The sequence below is a fragment of the Panthera uncia genome, chromosome D2 (genome assembly GCF_023721935.1).
Source record: "Panthera uncia isolate 11264 chromosome D2, Puncia_PCG_1.0, whole genome shotgun sequence".
NCBI lineage: Eukaryota > Metazoa > Chordata > Mammalia > Carnivora > Felidae > Panthera > Panthera uncia.
In genome coordinates, this window is record NC_064818.1 from 12,381,496 (window position 1) to 12,401,162 (window position 19,667).

General features: G+C 40.1%; 1 protein-coding gene across 11 annotated transcripts in view; it reads left to right on the forward strand.

Moving 5' to 3' along the window:
- LYST (lysosomal trafficking regulator) overlaps positions 1 to 19,667 on the forward strand; it is a 252,313-nt gene that overhangs the window by 67,384 nt on the left and 165,262 nt on the right. For 4 of the 11 annotated variants that reach the window (XM_049644953.1, XM_049644956.1, XM_049644959.1 and 1 more), the window contains 2 exons: positions 1,845 to 1,993; positions 3,065 to 3,276. The gene's annotated coding sequence lies outside the window, so the exon portion shown is untranslated. Of the gene's footprint in view, positions 1 to 862; positions 1,994 to 2,280; positions 3,277 to 19,667 lie in introns of those variants that run through there. The other 7 variants (XR_007460678.1, XM_049644961.1, XM_049644960.1 and 4 more) reach the window with 5 other exon arrangements.

The window sequence follows — 19,667 nt, forward strand, 5'->3', positions numbered from 1 at the left end:
ATGTGTTCATTAACTGTTTATGTTTTCAGTAAGGCTTTCGGTCAACAGTAAGCTATTAATAGTTAAGTTTTGGGGAAGCCAAAAGTTGTATGTGGATTTTCGTCTACGCAGGGGTCAACACCCCCAACCCCTGCGTTGTTCAAGGGTCAACTGTACGTTAACTGCATCTTTTAAAACCTTGATTTTACAATCTAATTTTAGAGCCAAATTATCTAGACTTCCCACTTACAAAGTTTTTCAACATGTGATACACGTACGTACGTAAGGCTTCCTTCTATATATTTATTAATTTTTCTTTTATCTTTCTTCTATGAATGTACTTGATTACACATTTTTTGTGTTCACTTGAAATCTTTTGAACTAAGTTTATCTAATTATGTATGCTTAATATCTAGATTCTAAGATACTTTTTATTTTTAATTTTTTTAAGTTTATTTATTTTTGAGAGAGACAGAGACAGCGTGAATAGGGGAGGATCAGAGTCAGAGAGAGAGGAGACAGAGAATCCCAATAACCTGGGACTTGAACTCACAAAACCATAATATCATGACCAGAACTGAAACCACGAGTCAGATGCTTAACCCACTGAGCCATCCAGGCATCCTTAGGTTCTTAGATACTTTTGAACAAAGTTAGTACGCAGATACACGGAGAAAAGAGTAGACACAAATGACATTACCTTGTGCCTTTTACAAATAAATAATACTTTGAGGGCCAACTGGGTACCATTGTAACACAAAGTGTTTCATTCTGTTTGGCTTTAATAAAATCATGATTGCCTATTATCTTACATTAAGAGAAACAGAAACTGGATTGTTACTTATTATTTCCATGACTTCTTTGTCCATTAAAAAAAAAAAGAGGTGTTTTTAAGATTAGCGGGTAAAAGTAGATGTGAAAATAAGAGTGGGTTCACTGTTAGGTAAAACTGTGAAACAGGTCAAGTTTGGCTTCCTCTTCCTCTTTTAGTTCAGGGAAACTCACCAAAGTATCTCCAGCACTTAGCACGGTACCTAGCACATAGTAGGTGCTCATTATTTGTTAAATGAGTGGTGATTTCGCTAAGACATATCTTTCACTAATTTGTTAGTGACTTCGTATGTTGTCCATCCTTGGAGTATTTGCAGTCTAAAAGATTGCCAGAGGAAGTGGGCAACCTCTGCCCAAAGGTACGAACTGTTAAAGGTTGAACTTCAGTGGGGAGATCTTTTAAAGTGCAGAATTTTCCCCAAGAGCTACTTCCAACCACATCACTGATCAACTATTTACTTCCCTAAGATATAACATCCTGAATATTTCCAGTTCTTGATTCCTGTGCAAAAATCACAGGAGTTGTTGATTCTAAAGCAATCACTGCCAATTTGTAGACTATTTGCTTGTAATTTGTATTATTAGGTAAGACTTGAATCCGGTTCACCATCTTCCCCAGTACCTCTAACATTCCGCACAAAGGCTGTCACGGTGACTGGGTGGTGAGCAGGGATGTCCTCTAAAACGCCGAACTGCTGGCGGCAGCAGCCTATCAGCCATGTGCTGGCCCAGGCACTCAGTGATACAGCCAAAACATGCTGTGTTAACCCTACAGCTCCCACCTGCTGGAGGCACTGCTATTTTAAGGTATAGAATGTAGACAGTACGCACACACTACACAAATGTGTTTGAAGAGAGCTAAATTGAAAAATACACATTTGTGCTGAATTACTTCAACAGTGGCTTCGTTTTTTGAAAGAAGCGTACCGTTACCTTTGCAAAATGGCTTTTTCCAGGCCCCAAAGGAAGGCTAGGCTTCTTCTCGGGTAACCTTTCCTCCCTCTCTCAACCCCTTCCCATATTTCTTCTTGCAGCCCCCATCCTCTGAACCCACACAAGGAGGACAGAACGAGTGTCTCTGTTAAATGGAGGAAGCGGACGCTGCGCAAGTGCTAGACGCTTTTCAAACGATGGTCGCTCTCCCCTGGGTCTGACAAAGCCAGCCTCGCGACGCACCAGCAGGGTGAGAACAGAGGCAAACCTCCCCGGCACTGGGAGAAACCCCAAGCCCCACCCCTCCGTCCCTCCCGCCCTGAGGCTCGGCCCGCCCTCCTCCCTTCCCTATTGGCTCGGTGGCTCCACGCATCACGCCTGCGACGCCGACGGTGCCCTACGAGCGAGGGGCGGGGCTCGGGGCGCGCCAGGAGGGGCAAGCGCGCACGCGCAGGAGAGCGGGTCTGGGTCCGGACGGGGGAAGGGAGGGGGTGGTGTTCCCGGTTTCCTGGGTTACCTGAGGGGGCGGGGGTGGAGAGTTCGCGGCGGCGGCAGTGGCAGCGGCGGCGGCGGCAGCGGCAGCGACAGCGACGACGACTCGGGATTCTCCCGGTGAGTGGAAGGGCGCCGCGGCGGCGGCTGCAGCCAGAGAGCAGGTAAAGGCGGCCGCTGCGCGCCGACGACGCCGGCAGAGGGCTTGGGGTCCCGGACACCATCCGTGGCCTGGAGGGAAGGCGGTTTGGGGTGGCGGCGGTCGCGGGGGTCTGGGGGTCGCCGCCACCCGGCTGAGGGCGCGGGGGACCCGGCCCCAAGCCCGTCCTCAGGCGTCCTCTCTGGCTCCGGGTCTCCGAGATGTCTCCCCCCCCCGCGCCCGGGCAGCCTCTGACAGCAGCTGAGCGGCGGGCGGGAGCTCCTCCCGGCCCCCCTGGACCCTTGCAAGCGGCCACCCGCCACCAACTTTATTTCCCGGCTCACGGAGGGGCGGAGGTCGAGTAGGCTGGCGGCGATTTGCTGCTAGCTTGATTGTATTTATTGTCCTGTGCGGTGGCACTGCCTCCACCCCGACCGGGCCCAGACTGGCAGGTCGGGGACGGGAGTTGACAGTTTCCGCGCCACCACCCTTCCAGTCGCTCCTTGAGCTCCTGTCCCGCGGTCCTCACCCATCTGTCATCTCCCCCGTGTGCCTTGGTCTGCTGCTTTTCTTATGCCTGTGACACCCTTTGCCGGGGCGAGAGACTCTCCAGAGGATCCTCTGAGACATCTGCTGTCTGTCTCCGGCATCATTGGAGCCTTGGCTGAGATGCCTCTTGGTCTCTGGCAGGATTAAACTGTTCGGGAAATAACCCAGGAAGACACCGGCACCACAGCGTGGAGGTCAACGAGTTGTTTAGTAGTGGCGGAGATAAGGCCAGAGGCTTTAAGAACCGTCCCTCTAGCCTTAATTCTTATCGTGCGAAACGAAACAAAACAAAACATTCCCTAGATGCTCAACGGACCATACACACCCAGTGACAGCACTTGGCAGTTGATGAGGTTTGTTTTAAGCAGATAGAAAATTTTAAGGGAGTTGCATCTTGTGTTGAGTATGTGGGTGTTAATAGGGACCAACGTTTCCTTGAACATTGAATTCAACCCGCATTCTTCCTAGGGTTTGTTTAACAAATTGATAGGACAAACTGAATTGGGCTTTCCTTCCTGATGATTCTTGGCTGATCTGCTGTTACTTTAAACTTCCACACCCAGAAACCTTATGCTAATAAAGATGTTGACAATGAGCTTTCGTTTTATAGATGTAGTTATTAATACGGGGTATCTGTTTTAAAGAGCTTTACAAGTAGTCAGCAACTTTTTTTTTTTTTTTAATAACTCTTTGCTGTCCTTCATATTGTTACTGCCTAAAGATTGGAGAATTTGGAGACAAGAATTAGGAGAAAATGAGTTACTATATAATTTAGTTTACGTGAAAGCAGTGTGTAAGCCATAAAATGATCCATAAATTTAGTATATATTTATTGAGCATGTACTGTGTGTCAGAGTTGTCTGAACACATAAATATCCCCTCCTTCATGGAGCTTACATTCTAGTGGGGGATCTCAGATAATAAAATATGTGCTATGTCATTCGGTGTCAAGGACTAGAGAGAAAAAGCAGGGAAGAGGGAGAGATCAGGAACTGGAAAAGGGTTTTAACTAGGGGTAGTCAGGGAAGACTTCCTAGAGAACGCGGCGTCTGAGCCCAAGACCAGAAAGGAGACGGTAATCCGTACCCCTCTCTAGGGGAAGCGTGTTCAAGTAGACGGAAAGGCACTTGCAAAAGCTTTGAGGCAGGCGTGTACTGGGCATGTTTGTGGACAGCTCAAAGTCAGATTTGGCTGTGGTGGAGTGAGCAAAGTAAGAGTACTACAGATGAAATCAGGTGAGTGGGAATGGGCAATCAGATTGGGTGAGGTCTTGGAGGCCTTTGCACGGGCTTGGTCTTACACTCTGAGTGAGAAAAGGACTCATCCCTCTGAATAAAGAAGAGATATAATGAGACCTTTACAAGGGTCACTGGTGGCTGGATGAAGAATAGACTTTGGATGAAGGAGAGGGTAGAAGCAGAGATATCAGCTCAGGGACTCCTGCCATAATTCAGGCCATGGATGATTATCATTTGGACCAGAGTAGAATTGGTGGAGAGGTTGATTTCTGGCTGAATTGAGGATAGACTCAACAGGAGACTTAAAGACAACTACAGTTTTTGTCCTAAGCGAGTGCAAAGATGCAGTAGACGTGTACTGAGATGAGGTTTATGAGATGGGCAGTGGGTTAGGAGTTGGTTAGAAGACCACAAAATGAGATATCCAAGTAGAGATTATTGGTAGTAGATTCTGGTAACTTTGTATTGAAGACACTTTTCACATTATCTTGACTTTAACAGGGGTTTAGTATTTCACCCATGAACTGCCAACCTTTTTCAGACTCCTTTTCTTTTTAGCTCTTTTGGACCAACTTATTCATTCTTTTCACGAAATGTAGCTTTGCTTTTATTTGCTTGCACTCAGAGCATCTGTTTGTTAGTTTCATTTTGTAGAGAAAGCCGTATAATCCAGAATTTCAGAGTACCTTTTTAGTTTGTTGCTGTGTTTAACTTGAACACCTCAAATGACTAAGCTTTTCCCAAATTATGTTTAGATGCCTGGCTTAAGTTCAAGAATTTTTTTAAGTCTCAGAAATCTTGTTGTCAAACGTGGCTTCACTTGGCCATTTGTGAAATTACAATGGAAATGACCTGTATTTTTAATACTTTATTAATAAGTCAGTAATATACAGGGATTATCCTAATTCTTTTGTTTCATTAAAGATGGCTTGAAATAAATGGGCCATCACATGTTAAACGGAGATCTTTTCATCAAATTATGCAGTATTTGGGGCCATAGAATTTGGCCTGTAAAACTTGTATCAAAAATATATCAGGATTCTAGAGTTTAAGGTCTATGCCTTCCCTTAAGAACCAGGCTACAAGTACATGACTGTTCGGGTTACCTTTCCCTTTTCTCTAAGTTGTACCAAGCCGTCTACTTCTTTTATTTGTATCATTCCTTCGAATAAAGTAATTTGGTACCCCCTCCTCCGAAAAAAGAACCCAAGCTATAAACTAATGTTTTTAAATGGATTTTCAGCCTAAATATATTCTGAAAGTACATAAAAAGACGTCATGTTAATAACTAATTATAAACAGTCCATGGGAACACCATATGTTCTTTGATACTGCTTTCTTTTGCTATTGTTTCTCACTGGTATTTGTCTTTCTTTCTCTTAATTCTTCTGGCCTTGATTTATAGTAAGTGAGAGAGACCTGATACATTTTGAAACTTTGAATGCTTCTCAGGTCTAATTGTGGGGAAGAAAAAAAAAAGAAAAATCTTTTTTAACAATATGAAAAAGTAGTGCTTAAAGTATGATCATCTTAATTAATCAAGAAAGGACTCAAACGGTTTTCCTAAAGGCTCGTCATTGTTCCATTCAAATGTGATTCCTTGAAATTGAAACTCAAAATGTGTGAGGAAATAAGAGAACTTCTAGACACTTTATTTATTTATTTTTTTTTTATTTTTATTTATTTTTGGGACAGAGAGAGACAGAGCATGAACGGGGGAGGGGCAGAGAGAGAGGGAGACACAGAATCGGAAACAGGCTCCAGGCTCCGAGCCATCAGCCCAGAGCCTGACGCGGGGCTCGAACTCACGGACCGCGAGATCGTGACCTGGCTGAAGTCGGACGCTTAACCGACTGCGCCACCCAGGCGCCCCTAGACACTTTAAATGAGTGGAAGAAATGGATGAATGATAAGACTACTGTGCATACTTAGAAATGTTGATACAATTCATCTTTAAAAGGTAAAGGGGATAGAAGATTTTTGCCAGAAACCTGAAGAATCACATATTTCAAATTGAAAAATGAGGTAGGGGAAAGTGAAGCTTAGAAACTATACATTGAACATTTTGACACTAAATGACTCCTAGAAACATTATAGACCAGATTGCCAAGCAGATGCTTTGTAATCTGTGATTAGAAAACACAGCACTGATTATTAAGACCCAGAGTTAGTTTTTTAAGAACAAGTCATATTAACCTCTTGCTCACTTTGTCAAAGATATGATAGTATTAAATAATCTTTTTAAGCACCTCACATCTTACAAATTGCGTTCCCATTTATTATTTTATTTAACTCTCACAACATCCCTGTCAAGTAGTGTCAGATGAGGAGTCCTCAATGGTAGGAGCCCTGGGAAGACACAAAAGGGACAGACGTGGGAGATGTTAGAAAGGACTTGCCTAGATACGGAGTAAAAGAAAGGGAGGAATCAAAGTGGGCTTTGGGGATTCTAGACTGTCTGACTGGGTGGATGGTAATGCTGGTAATTGATCTTAATTTTGAAAATATAGGTGGTGGAACAGATTTGGAGATGTGAAATTCATCAGTTCACATCAGTTTGGTGAGACTAGTTGTTTTCTTTGTGGGAACAGAGTCAGGTATAATTAGAATTTTCAAAATATATAGGTCTGGAGCTCAGAAGAAAAGTCTAACCCAAATAAAAAAGGCTTCATTCATTCAGTAGACATATCCTTTCAAATACTTTTGGTAAGGAAGGGAGGACAGTGGGGAAGCTTGAGCTGGGAGATGGCATTGGGGAAGGTTTATTTTTCTTTAAAGATGAAAGAGCCAAGGAACTTTAGTGGGCTGATAGAAAGAGTCCATTGAAGAGGAAAGAAAATTGAAGTCACAAAAATTGAAGTCACAAGAGAAAGAAGATAATCAGACATAACCTCAGCAGAAATGGAAGGGTTGGGAACAAGAGCACAGGTGAAAGGGCTACCCTGTAGAAGAGCAGTGATGTATCTTCCTAGTATTTAAAAAAAAAAAAAAAAGGAAATAGAGACTAGATACATAATATAATATAGCATCTCTTGTCTCTGTGGGAATCAGGTTATGTGCTGAAATTGAGGAGGAAGAGCATGGATTGGGGTATATTTCATGGGAAGAGTTACTGTTGTGATGGGAAAAGGGACTTGGCCAGGGACCACTAACCTAATTACTGAATAGTGATAAACACCCTTGAAATCACAAATGAGTAGAGCAGCCAATCAGAATGGTTAAGCAGTTTTCTCCAGCAGTTCTCCATAACAGTGCAGAAAATGTTTGGTTACACTAAATCTGGATGGGGAGTGGAAGGGGGGTTGTGATGTAGAATCTGGAAGGGGGTGGAACAGAGTCAAGGAACTGAGGGTGCTAATGAAGTTGCTAATTGAAGAGCTGAACCATAGGTAGGTGTCCTGCTTGATTGAAGAAGACAGCCAAGCCAAGATGGAGCTGATAAATGTAGAGAACAAAGAGGGTGAAGAATTTCAATGAGTAAGCTGTAGGATTAACGGAAGTAGAGGAGTACTAGAGATGGAAAAATAGGCATGTGATGTGAGGTCCTAACTTTAAGGTTCTAGAGTCAGAACAGTTGCAAGTGATAATAAGGGTCAAAGTATGGCCAGTGATGATGGGTAGCCAAGATTAATAGTGCTTATGCAACAATCATAATATTAATAAAACTACAATTTATCAAGTACTGCTGTATACTAGTCACTATACTAAATGCTTTCCGTAGTTTATCCTACTTATTTTTCACAACTATCCCTTGAGGCACATATTAGGGACTCTATTTTACAAATGAAGAAATGGGTGCTCGGTGAAGTAAAGTAACTTTCCCAAAGGTACACAACTAGGAAGTACCTGATTCTTTCTAGCCCCAAAGCCCTTATGCCCACTTAATACACTATGCTGTTCTTCTCCAAAGTAGGGGTCATTGAAGAAGAGGAAATCAAAGAGCTCTAAATCCTAGTATGTTGGGATTATTTTTTCTTATGGATAATGAAGCCCTCAGAAACAACAGATCTTGTGTGGAGAGGAAGACAGGACTTTTGTAACAAAGTTCTCAATAAATGGAGATGAAAGACTCAAAGTCAGTAGTTGACAACTATAAATATAGCTCTAATTTAGCCTTAGAAGTAGATAAAATGGGTAATAATGATGCACAAGTCACTTTGAGAACCAGATGATAACCAGAATAATACCGACTTGTCTTCCTGGCCTGGGATCTGGGTGTATATAGTGATTTATTAAGAGGAGGAGATTAAATGCTCCTCTTGTGTAAAGGTAGAGGATACAGGGACATTTCTTCACAACAGAACTAGGGTTCCTAAAGCTAGGGAGTGAAGTGTCCAGGGAGGAAGAAGCACTCATCTAGTTGCGTATGAAAAATCAGAAAGGATAGGTGGGCAGGTAGGGTCATCATATAATTTATTGACCAAATACGTGTTATTTTGAAAATGAAAAGAGTGTCATTAATAGTTACCCTGGGACAGCAGGCATAAACTAGGGCTGTCCTAGGCAAATCAAGATGGGTAGTCATATCTGTGATATGTAACAAGAGGAGCTATCATCTTGGAAAAGGGCTGTGGATGTTGAGAATGAACAAATTGAGCCCTAAGTTAGAGGGACATGAATGGGGCATACTAGCCTGAGATTATTCTCTCCAGCCCTATAATACTGCCTGGACATGTTCTGGGTATGTCTTGTTCTAGAAGAGTCAGGAGATCTGAAGGAAGTTTGAATTCATCTCTCTATGAAGAGTTGGAATCCATTAGCATATAGGTGGTACTAGAAACCTTAGAAGTGGATGAGATCATCAAAAGAGAACACAAAGAATGGGAAGTGAGGAAGAGGACAGGATCCAGAGGCTCCCCAACATGAAGGAGCTGGCAAAGAAGAATCCAGCTAAGGAGACTGAGGAGGAGTGGTCAGAAGGGTAGAAGGAGAACCAGAAGAGATTTGTCATCTCACAAATCCAGAAAGAAGAGAGATTTAAGAATGGATGATTAATAGTCTCATTTGCTTTATGTTCCTCAGAGGTCAGAGAAGATAAGGACTGGAATGTGTCCATTGGGTTGGATTTGGCAATTAGAAGGTTATTGTTGATCTTGGCCTGAGTAGTTTTGGTAGAGAAGTGTGAGCACAAGTCAGACTGCAGTGCACAGAGAGGTGAGCTGAGGCCAGGCAGGAGGACTGCTTCAAGTATAGATTACCCTTGAGGAATCTTGAAAGACAAGGGTATCAACAGGATATATCTGGATACTTATATTTGTATTTGTATTTGTATTTGTACTTATATTTATTTACTTTAGACAGTGAAGAAGTCAGTGGAGATGAGGGGTTGAAAACTAGGAGAGAGCTGGATTTCCAACCAATGCCTCCTAGTGAGGTCAGTAATTTTGTTGTAATGAAAAGAGTGAAAGTAAGAGGAAGCTACATCGTAAATCAAGTAAGACAAACTTTGTAGTAACTACAATTTATCAGAACCTGGAATAGGTAGGAAGAAGAGAGAGAATTCCTAATTTGGTGAAATAGTGAAAAGTGACATCTAGGTTGTGGACTAACTCTAGGATTCTGTTTTTTCTCTACAGTTTTTGGGGGGAGCGGGAAGCATGCGCATAAAGTTTATTAGTTCAGGATTCCTGATCCCAGAACACTAATGATTTTTATAATTTTCGTGGATTAATTTTTATCAAGTTCTTGGACCAAAGTTTCTTTTGCTAGATACAACATTAACACATCTCACAAACACTGTCAACGCAACATTTTAGAGCTTGAAAAGTAACAAGAGATAATCTCATTCCACCTTCTCATTTTGTACACGGGGAATCAAAGCTCTGGGGATGCTGGCACACAGATGGAATTCATCTCTCTAATTCATCTCTGGAATTCATCTCTCTATTCATCTCTGGAATTCACAGATGGAATTCGAGCCTCAGTCTGACTCTTATTCCAGAACTGTATCTCCTACAACCTGCTGGATTTTTATTCGGGCTACTTTCTTGTTGCTAAGGCCTCTTCTCCTTTCATTCTTGGACTTGACAGATTGTAGAAGACTAACTTTTTAAATAAGTAAAATAGAGGTCTTAATATATGGACTTACTGTGATAGATGAACAAAACGCTCTTCGCATCTTACTGGAAAATCACAACATGTTGTAATATTATTTTATTATTTTATTATTTGTATTAAATTATCCCAAGCCCTTCTTGGAAGGTTGAACTTTCTTTTAAGATATCTCTTTTGCAAAGTCTCTTTTTAAGAAGTCTCTTCTCTTTAAGAAGCCAAAAAGAATATAGACTTCCAGACCATAAAAATGTGGTTTCTAGGAATAGCTTATCCAATTTCCTGGCTGTCATTCTTGACTATCTCTGGATATTTCAACCGTCTAAAATCATAACAGTAATATTTCTCTTTTAATGGTACTTGAGAATATTAAGGTATATAAAATTATATTTAACGTAATATTATATATGTATATATATCATTTACATATATTGTATGTTATATATATTTGGGACAATTTTTGAAGTCATTTGATAAATACTGAGAAATATCAATGTTCTTTCCTCTTCCTTTTTGGTTTTTGTTTGTCTTTCTCTCTCTCTTTCCTTATTTTTGAAATATAATTAACATAGTGTTATATTAGTTTCAGGCGTACAATAAAATGATTCAACAATTCTATATGTTACTCTAGTGTTCATCATGAGAAGTGCATGCGTGATCCTCATTACCTATTTCACCCAACCCCCCACCCACCCACCCACGTCTGGTAACCATCAGTTTGTTCTCTATAGTTCAGTCTGTTTCTTGAGCCGCCTGAGTGGCTCAGTCAGTTAAGCGTCTCTTGATTTCGGTTCAGGTCATGATTTCACAGTTCATGAGTTTGAGACACACTTTGGGCTCTGCAGTGACAGTGAGGAGACTGGTTGGTATCCTTTGTCTGTCTGTCTCTCTCTCTCTCTCCCCCTCCCCCACTCACATTCTAATTCTCTCTCTCTCAAAAATAAATAAATAAACATTAAAAAAAAAGAGTCTGTTTCTTGGTTTGTCTCTCTCTTTCTCCCCCCATTGCTCATTTGTTTTGTTTCTTAAATTCCACATATGAGTGAAATCATATGGTATTTGTTTTTCTCTGAGTTTTTTCACTTAGCATTATACTCTAGCTCCATCCTGTTGTTGCAAATGGCAAGATTTCATTCTTTTTTATGGTTGAATAATATTCCATTGTATATGCATACCACATCTTGTTTATCCATTCATCTAATGATGAACCCCTGGGTTGTTTCCACATCTTGCCTCTTGTAAATAATACAGCAGTAAACATAGGGGTGCATGTATCTTTTTGATTAGTGTTTTCATTTTCTTTGGGTAAATACCTAGTAAAGGAATTACTGGATAATATGGTAGTTCTATTTTTAATATGTTGAGGAACCTCCTTACTCTTTTCCATAGCAGCCATACAAGTTTACATTCTCACCAGCAGTGCACAAGGATTCCTTTCTCTCTACATCCTCACCAACACTTGTTATTCCTTGCCATTTTGATTCTAGTCATTCTGACAGTTGTAAGATGATATTGTATCGTGGTTTTGATTTGCATCTTTTTTTTTTAAGTTTATTTATTTTGAGAGAGAGAGAGAGGAGAGAGAGGTGGGGGCGGGGTGTGGGGAGAGTCAGAGAGAGGGAGACAGAGAATCCCAAGCAGGCTCTGCACTGCCAATGCAGAGCCCCATCGCAGGACTCAAACTCATGGAACCGCAAGATCGTGACCTGGGCAGAAACCAAGAGCTGGACACTTAACTACCTGAGCCACACAGGTGCCCCAGATTTGCATTTTTCTGATGATTAACAATGTTGAGCATCTTTTCATGTGTCTGTTGGCTGTTTGTATGTCTTCTTTGGAAAAATGTGTATTCAGGCCCTCTAGCCATTTTTAATCAGATTATTTTTTGGTGTTGATTCATATAAGTTCTTTATATATTTTAACTGTTAACCCCTTTTCAGATATATCATTGCAAGTATCTCTGCCATTTATTTGGTTGCTTTTTTGTTTTTTGGATGGTTTCCCTCACTGGGCAGAAACTTTTTTTTTGGTGTAGTCCCCAATAGTTTTAATTTTACCTTTTTTTTTTTCCCCCCCTTAGGAGATATATCTAGAAAAATGTTTCTGTGACTGGTGTCAGAGACATTACTGCCTGAGCTCTTTTCTGGGATTTTTATGGTTTTAGGTATTATGGTTCCATTTAGGTCTTTAATCCATTTTGAACTTATTTCCACATATAGTATAAGAAACTCGTCTGGTAAGACTGTCTTTTTCCCATTGTATTTTCTTGCCTCTTTTGTCATAGATTAGTTGACTGTGTAGGCATGGGTTTATTCTGGGCTCTCTATTCTCTTCTACTGATGTGTCTATTTTTGTGCCAGTACCATACTGTTTTGATTACTATAGCTTTGTAGTATATGCTGAAATGTGAGATTGTGATACCTCCAGCTATGTTCTTTCTCAAGATTGCTTTGCCTAACTAATTTAAAGGGATTCATGTACCCCTTTGTTGTACCCCCTATACTGGAATTAAAATTTTTAAAAACACTAAAAAAATAGATTGCTTTGGCTTTTCCGGGTATTTTGTGGTTCTATATAAATTTTAGTATTATTTGTTTTAGTTTTGTGAAAAATGTTGTCGGTTATTTTTTCTCTACTTTTTTTAAATGTTTATTTTTTAATTTTTTAAGTTTATTTATTTTGAGAGAGAGAGTGCAAACAGGGTAGAGGCAGAGAGAGAAGGGGGAGAGAGGATCCCACGCAGGTTCTGTACCAGAGCCCGATGGTGGGGCTCAAACTCACGAACCACGAGAACATGACCCAAGCCAAAGGCGGATGCTTAACCAACTGAGCCACCCAGGTGCCCCTATTTATTTTTGAGAGAGAGGAAGAGCACAAGCTGGAGAGGGGGCAGAGAGAGAGACACACACACACAGAATCTGATGCAGGCTCCAGGCTCTGAGCTGTCAGCCCAGAGCCCGACGCAGGGTTCAAACCCATGAACTGTGAGATCATGACCTAAGCCGAAGTCAGATGCTTGACCAACTAAGCCACCCAGGCGCCCCTATTTTTTCTCTACTTAAAAAAAATTTTTTTTAATGTTTATTTTTGAGAGAGAGAGACGGAGTGTAAGTGGGAGAGGGGCAGAGAGAGAGGGAGATACAGAATCTGAAGTAGGCTCCAGGCTCTGAGCTGCCAGCACAGAGCACGACACGGGGCTCTAACCCATGAACAGCAAGATCATGACCTGAGCCAAAGTCGGACACTTAACCGACTGAGCCACCCAGGTGCTTCTGTTTTTTCTCTATTTTTACGCCTGCTTTTTTTGGCATGGTTTAACCATGTCCAATCCCCAAGATAGTTGTTGGGATGGATTTGCTATTTTTTTAGGAATTTGTTCTTACGTTTAACTGTTTCAAAGTTAACTGTGTCTTTGCTTAGTGGAAATATATTTTAGTTAAATATATTTAAATTATCTGTGGTAGCATTTGGGTTTTGGCTGAGTGTGTTGTTTTTAGTAATTTACTTAGCATAAGTGAAATCAATTCTATATGTTCATTTGAGTATTATGAACTTTTAAAGAGCAATAATAGTGTATTAATTTTTTCCTTTCTTCTTTCTCTTCGATCTTTAAGATTGCTCTGATCAAAATGTGATTTGCTACACTAGAATTTTAATTAGTTCTGTAGGTTCATTTGTCTGAGTTCCTTAGATGGAATAATAATAATTGTAATTGCATACGTATTATTTCAACAGTGTAATTATTATACTGAGTTTGGATGGGTGTGAAATTAAAACAATGGTAAGAATGATTTCCTCTTTTATTATATAAATGTGGCTTATTTGAAAGGGCAACAAAACATTTATCTGTTCATAAAATCACTCATTGTTACTGCTTCTGGGTATTGATTCATTGAAGTATACAGTTCAGTGTATCCTGGTCGATGGTAAAAGGAGGTTTTACTGGTGTAACTTGCGGAACAGCTGTGTCTTTCTATCAGCTTGCGTTTATACTACTTTTTAATATTTACTTGTCTAGACTTTATTGGATCTTAAATGCATTGTAACTTAGAGTTTATTAAAGATTAAAATCCTTTACTGTCTTCTGGATTTCCTCTTTAATAATGCTTCCAAAGATGGTAACTGTTCTTTAAGTTTTTTCTGTTAGCCTTATTTAAATATTTTGGAGAAAATTTCTTTTTTTCTTTTTTAAGTTTATTTATTTATTTTGAGAGAGAGAGAGAACTTGGGGAGGGGCAGAGAGAGAATCTCAAGCAGGTTCCGTGCTGTTAGCACAGAGCCCAATGCAGGGCTCGACCTCATGAACTGCCAGATCATGACCTGAGCTGAAATCAAGAGTCAGGTGCTTAACTGACTGAGCCACCCAAGCACCCCCGGAGAATATTTCTGAAGTCATATGTTCCATACAACTGAAACATATTCATTTTCTCTACACTTTATTTTTAAAAATAGAATCCCAGTAAGGTAGTTTTGATAAAACTTGATTATGCACAATTTAAGGAAACATTAGAATGTGTAATTTTAATTTTAAATTAACTTTGATGCTTACTGTTACTATATTACTATTACTATATTTCTGTTTTCTGCATACTATACTGTCATGGAAGTTCACACCCAAAAGATAATTAGAAATCATCTATTTTGTTTTTGTTTTTATTTATTTTATTTTTATTTATTTTGAGAGAGCATGTATGCTCATGTGTGTGCACATGAGCGTGGGAGGGGCAGAGAGAAAGGGAGAGAGAGAATCCCAAGCAGGCTCTGTGCTGTCAGTGCAGAGCCTGATGTGAGGGCAGATCTCATGAACTGTGAGGTCATGATCTGAGCCGAGATCAAGAGACAGACACTTAACCAACTGAGCCACCCAGGTGCCCCTGTTTTTGTTTTAATATGTATGAGAAAAATGGGGATCAGAAAGGTTAAACATTTGCCTAAGATTCTAAAGAGTGTTTGAGGCAAAAACAGAAAACCTAAAATCTCTTGGTTTTTAGTGTAGTATTCTTTAGACTATACTGCCAACCTCTTGAACATTTTAATGCACTTTATGAAAGTAATCTCCTAACCAAAAGATGTCTGATATACTATAAAAAGTGATAGCATTTGGTTTTCAGTATGTAATTCATTTATAACTTTAACCCCTCTTCTTTACACGTGTCTACATGTTTACCACAGTGGTAGAAACTAAATTGTGAAGATACTCAATGTAGTAGAAAAAAATATTAAGCATAGTTTGAAGTTGAAATGCATTTGCTTAATATATACTCCTTTTTTATTTCTGTTCTCTATCACTCTCAGTACCTTCTCTCCTACTATCTATCTATCCATCTTCACGGATGGTTAGAGAGTGGCAGAGTAAGCAGCTGGGTCTCAACTTGATCTCACTGCTAATCTTTCTTGATGTGCCACGTTTTATAACAGTGAACACATTTGTCTGTAATTGACTGCCTCAACCAAATTGTTTTTAGAAGGGAAGCTAATTTTCACACTGTCTATAAGAATTATGAAGGAATAAGAGGAAACTATTGCCATGCATACTTACGTGATGTCTTTACAGCTTCTGTATATCTGTGTTCAGTATTTCTGAAACAATTTGCAGAATCGTTTACCTTATACAAGACAAATATTAAAAACTGATGATTATGGTGCTGCTATATAAAACATTTTTATTATTTTCATTTCACATTTAGGATAAGATCCCAATCTGGGTTTTTATTGTTTCTTTAGGAGATACGGAAAACCGTTATTTCCAAAATTGATTTTAAAGAACTTTTAAACTGTGTCCTCTGCATTATAATCTTTAAAATAGGAAGAATAAACATCCAAGATTTTATTGCTAAAGTTTTTTGTTTTTAATCTAAAAAATTTTTGGTAACGTTTTTTACGTGTTTTTGTAGCACTTTCCTCATGCTATCGAACAGAAAAAGGCTTTTGTAAATGTGGCTATTTATTTCTCAGAGTTTAAGTTGTGGGAAAATTTCCTAAAGGAATTTGAATGTTAAAATGTTTTCTATCAAAGTTAGTATCAAATGAATTGGTGTTTGTTTGTTGAGCTCTTACTATCTGTGGCACTGTATTAGGCAAAAAGTTTTTTTTTCTAAACAAATGAGACCTGATTTTCCTTCTTAAGGGGAGTATAATCTTGTTTGGAAAGAAACAATACAATACCGTTAACACAAGGCGGTGAGTCTTAAGAGGCATGTTGAAAGTAATGAACTGGGAATGAATAGGAATTTCTGTAGCAGCAACAACATGACAAGAAACATTAGTGAAATAGTGTTGAGACAGTGAGCACCCTTAGGAGGAGTTATGGGGTGCTGGAACGTGTTCTGAGATGTGCCGAGAGATTAGAAAGGTTAGATGGAGGGAATGACATAGCACGATAATAAGGAGTTGGGAACTTATTCCCTAGGAATTGGAGTGTCATTTATTATTTTAGGAAACGTGAATGACATTTTTAGCAGTTGTAGAATTTGGATTGGATGGAAAGTAGACCAGGCAGAGTAACCAATTAAGAGGTTGTCAGTATTACAAGTGAGAGAGGGGATGAGGGCCTGTGGATGCTCCAGCATCCAGGCATTCAAGGTAATGATCATAATCACTAATAATTATTGATCTTCCTCCAGTCTGCCCCTCCCCATGCAACGCATCTTATGTGAGTTATCCCATGTAATTTAAAATTTCACAACAGGATACTCCTGAAACCAATACTACACTGTGTGTTAGCGACCTTGAATTTAAATTAATAAAAAATATTCACAGCAGGGGTGGCTGGGTGGCTCAGTTAGTTGAACATCTGACTCTTCATTTCAGCTCAGGTCATGATCTCACAGTTGTGAGCTCAAGCCCCGCCTTGGGCTCTGCACTGAGTGTGGAGTCTGCTTGGGATTCTCCCTCTCCTTCTCCTCTCCCCCTCTCCCATTTGCATGCACAAGCTTGAATGAATGAATGAATGAATGAATATTCGCAACAATTTTACATGCTCTTAGATAAGACTGAGACTTAGAGAGAGGAAGCCAAGTAAGCCAGGGTCATAGAGTTAGCAAGTAGCAGATGGCAGAGGTAAACCAGCAAAGCTGTCAAACGGAAGAACTGACTGGGCCCCAGATGAAATGGCTATTCTGGTAGCATTTCCCTGAGTAACTGGGTAGAGCCCATCAACTGAAATAGGAGTGAGGAAGGAAGAGCTGGTTTGTTGGAGGGAGGAGTTGAAGTTTGCTTGGGAGAATAGAAATTTGTATGCAGAATCCAGAGAGTGCCTGAGTCTGTATCCTGCCTCTGACGCGTAGTAGCTGTGTGGCCTGAAGCAGTTGCTTAACCTCACAGTGCTTCAGTTTGTGACATGTGACAAGTGGGGAGAGAATTGTACTTACAACATCCTTATGGGGAATAAACCAACTACCATCGTAGTGTGCTTACAGTAGTGCCTCATGTCTCGTAGTTGTGTTAGATGTTAGCTGTATCATCACCATCATTCTCGTTATTCTATAAAAATCCAGAGATGTGATTTCAAGATGTATGAGCCATTTGGTGTAAACCTTCTAGCACATTCCTCCTAGGAGGGTGTGAAGCGGCAGGAGATGATTTCCCCTGATGAGTCTTTGTAGTTCTTATTGCCACCTCACTATAACTACAGTGTCTCAATCTCCATTCTTTTACGGTGCTCAGGATCAAACCCAGGTTCTTCTGAGATATCTGGTTCCCCATTTGTTTGTTGTAGGGAAAATGAACTGCTTGTGGAAGGGCTTAGCTTCGGTACATTTTGGTGTGGCTTCCTCTCAATTTACTTCAAACTTCTGCCTTGCTATGTTTTACCCAGGCCAGCTTTGTCGAATGAGGGGTCATGATGACTTCTCTCTGGGCCGGTTACAGGTGTCCAGGCAGCCACGATGGAGAGTGTTAACCAAGACTTCATGGGCTTAGAGAGGGGGAGGGGAATAGGTGGGTGTTTGTCGATTCCTGAAATGTGAAAAAAAAAAAATAGTATGTTCATTTTTCTGGGGCCACTGCTTAGATTTCCACCTGTTGCCCCCACACCACTGCCGTTTTCATTTTATTGAGTTTTTTAAATCAGGCTAAGCAATTGTACATAAATTAAAATTATTTCAGCACATTTTTGCGTTCTATAATACAAATACATAAATGCATAATACAGAATAAAAGTAGGAACAGTACAACTGTTCTTCCTCCTCCCCCCCCCCCCCCACACACACACACATTTACTGGTTAAGGATTAGTGTAGTCCTATGTTTTTAATATGGAACATCTACATCAGAGCTGACTTCTGTGACTAATGCGTCTCGTACTTTGTAACTCCAGTTAGAGCTGAAGGTGTTACTTCTTGTTAAAATGTGAATATTTCTTTCTAGGAGGAGCAGAGTTTTGTGGGTTTTTTTTTTTTTTCTCCAGTTCATTTACTTCTTGATGTAAAAGAGAAATGTGGAAACATATGCAAAAAGATAACATGAAGCTATAGAATACCTTGAGAAGTTTGGGGTGGCAGGATATTTGACTGGTGGAAGGAAACAGCATAGGACACAGAGGTAGGATTACTGTCTAGTTGCATTTGCTCTTAGTGCAACAAACAGAAGTTTGTAGAGAGGTTCTTGAAGCGTGTTTCCAGGTGTGTAGATTGAAACCTAGCAGACTTGAGTCAAAGTTCCGGATAACATTCAGAGATAGTATTTAGTGTTAAGGAAACTTCTTTGCCCATTGTCTAATTTTTAATTGACCTGACAGAAGGAGAAAGGTCACGTCTTGGTTAATAAACTTGGTTATTTTCGTTCTACTTAATTAGCTCTAAACATATCATGTAACTCCCAAGACAACTGTCATGGGACCTAACCATGGGACTGTGGACCTGTGAGTCTCAGTTTTTGTTAACTGTGGAATGTGGTTGGATAATATGATGTCTAAACTTTTCTGCCATTGTGAAAATGTATGATTCTAACATGTTCATATTCATACCTTTATTTATGTCACTTATGAAATAGTATAGTGTTACCAAGTTTTTCTCCTAAGGGTTTTTAGATTTAGTGATTTGTTACAAAGAATATGTGAGATCTTTGAGAAAGTCACTAATCAGTCTCTAGTCAATATATATTGAACTCTGGAGAGATGGGATTTAGCATGATTAATAGTCCATAACAGCCAGCCTTTATTTTCAAAAGTCTGCTTCAAATAGTGGCAAGTTCTGATTCAAAAGAATTCACTGAATATTTATTATTCTGTATAGTATTGTAGTCAATCCTTACAATAATCCTGTGATTGATAGCAGTCTCCTCCTTCTTGGTACATAATGCATTTCTAAAAGTATTCTTTCCGGGGCGCCTGGGTGGCTCAGTTGGTTAAGCATCCGACTTCAGCTCAGGTCATGATCTCGTGGTTTGTGGGTTCGAGCCCCGCGTCGGACTCTGTGCTGACAGTTCAGAACCTGGAGCCTGCTTCAGACTCTGTGT